This window comes from Haplochromis burtoni, unplaced genomic scaffold (assembly GCF_018398535.1).
Source record: "Haplochromis burtoni strain Fernald_Lab_line unplaced genomic scaffold, NCSU_Asbu1 Contig_1566, whole genome shotgun sequence".
Lineage (NCBI taxonomy): Eukaryota > Metazoa > Chordata > Actinopteri > Cichliformes > Cichlidae > Haplochromis > Haplochromis burtoni.
In genome coordinates, this window is record NW_024583927.1 from 29,338 (window position 1) to 32,153 (window position 2,816).

Consider the following 2,816-nt stretch of genomic DNA (forward strand, 5'->3'; position numbering starts at 1 on the left):
CTGAGGGCGTCTGCCACTGGCAGGGGTGTATTTACTGTTAAGCTGGGCATACACTGTGTGATTTTTGGTCCTTTTTGAGGTGATTTTTCAGGTATGCAACCATTTTGGGAGATCGGCCCGAGTTTTGTCCTAATCATGTATCGTGCATTGTGTAGTATACATGAGGTAAGGAGAAGCGATTAACACCTCACCGAAACAAACACAAAACAACAAGGAGCCAGGGTCCAAAACAAACGGGAAACAAGAGTTCAAACCAAAGCGCCCACAACAGTGCTGAGGCTCAGGAAACAATCCAAAACCAAACTCAAAACGTCCGTGAAAGAACTGAACTAAGGAAGGGTCAATAACTGAAATGAGTGTACCAGGGACGAACATGCAAGGTATAGTGGTGGTTGGGATGGTGGTTGTAGTGATGATGGATGTGCAGGTAGCAGGGCTAGTGACTGAGCAGATAACTGACTCTTAGCTGCTTTCCTCCGGGGAGCAGGAACTGGTACTGGGTCTGGCCGAACTCCAGCCATCCACACCCGAGGAACAGATACAGGTGCAGGGACAAGCCTGGTTCTGGCTGCCTTTACCCTGCGAGCTGGTGTGGGTGCAGGAGCTAACTGGACCTCTTCCGGCTCATGCACCCGAGGAACTGGAATGGGTGCATGAGCCGGCAAGGTCACAATTGTCTTCACCCGGGAACCTGGAACAGTCACAGGCATAGACTGGGCGTCAGCTATCCCCACCCAAGGAACAGGTACGGGTGCAGGGATGAATGGAGCCTCGGCCAGCCTGGGGACTGGAGCAGGGGCCAGCCGGGCCTCTGCCATCCCCACCCGAGTAACTGGTACGGGTGCAAGGAAAAGCTAGACCCGAGCCACACTCGGAGCAGGAGTTGGAGGTGGAGAGCGGAGCTCATGAGTTGTAACAGTCACTGGGAAAGCCAGGTTAGTGGAGTCAAACACAGTATTAGCAAACTAAGATTTAAGGCCTGCTATATTTAGTAACTCTGCTGGCTTTGTGCTGTCCAGGTTATTGTTAATAGTCTTTGAAGAAGTGAGTTCAGGAGCAGTCACTGGTGCTGGAGAGTTCACACAAACAGTGTCTGAATAAACTGGGTGTGAAGCCACACTAAACTCTATCTTACAAAGCACAGCCAGAGAGTTAGGACACACAGGGACCAGGACAACTGGCTGAAAAGCATGGTGCACAGAGTTAAACTGACATGACCGGGGAACAGAAAAGTTAACCTTGTCAACCAACTCTGCAGTGCCCAAACCAAATTCTTTTGCCAGTCTATGTATAGCAGACAAAATCTTGTTGCTCATAACCTTAGCAGGCACCGAATGTACAGTTTGAAACAGTCCACTAGGAAAAACAGAAACAGTCTCAGAATAGACTCTGGGCTTGTAATCTTTATAGAAGCTGGAGTCTTAACACAGGCAGCCTCAGTATCTCCTGGTTAAGAGGCTGCACCGTACACAGGTTAGGCAACATCAACAATACTCTCCTGTGGTATAGCCTGAAAAGCATTAATAGAGTCTGGCTGGAAAATTAAACAGTCCATGGGAACAGGATGTACCAGGAACTACATAGTCCACACATGTGAAAACATGAAAGTCTCTTCGAAGATCCGAAGTGATAATTTCGCTAGCTTGTTGGTCAGCCTCACACACACACCACATTCACTGACATCTGTATAGTGCTCAGAAACCTTTAGGATAGAAAACACTGGGTTCAGCAACGAGATCCTGACCCACACTGTCTAGCGCAGAAATGCAATGTTTCTGAATATTCCAAGTTTAAATGGAAACGAAACAGTCCGTAGAGGGATTGTCGCCGGAGGGAAGCATAGTATCTGTCAGCAGCGAAATACAAACTGGCTCAGTGTTAATTGGCTCAAGCAAAACACTAGGTGTATACTCCGCTGGATCAGAGGCACAGAACTCACTGGGCTACATTAGGAGCGAAAACTGAGGAATCGAGTGAAGTGAACATTTAGTGTGTGAATCAGTTATTTTGGCAGAATGTAATCCACAGAGGAAAACACGGCTTTACTCATGACGGGTGTGTTATCATGATGTCCGGTATCCGAATGCACCAACGCTGAACAGTCACTCTCCCATTAAGGACAAAGTCCATCCTACCCGTTGTGTCTGCGCATACGCACAACATGAAATTAAGTGGCGAACCGTCCTGCCTTTGTGAATATTAGCTAGAAAAATACTCTGACGTGTAATATTTAGTGCCAAACAATCCTACCTTTGTGGATGTGACCTACAAACATATTCTGATGGGCAAAGTTAAGTTGCAAACTGTCATACCTACTTAAATTTGTGCTGGAATTACTCTGTGACAGCAGAAATGTGCATAAACTTATGGTAGGACGTTTTGCCAAAGTAGGATGGTTTGTCAGAACGCCGGAAACCATCCTCTGTAGGCGAGTGGCTAAAACCTCCTGGTATTCGGGGTCTGGCAGTGCTACCCACCCTTGGCAAAGATTTTCCACCGTATAAACTAGGTCCGCTCAGCGGAGGGGTTGTGAGCTGCTGGGCCCATGTCTGGTCGCGTCGTTCTGTCATGTTACGGCTTTGTGAAGGCAGGAAAAAGGACCCAAAACTCACAGAGCAGGATATGAACTCAAAAAGCACATCTTTATTGCTGAAAGGGAAAGATGGTTCAAAGGTACAAAACTAAACTGAAAAAAAAAAAAAAGCTAAACTAACCTTAGGGGGAGGCACGCTATGAAACGCAGCCTAGAGGGACGACGTGACATGGAACAGAGGAAGATTCTGACATAAATATACAGAAGATAATGAGGGACATGG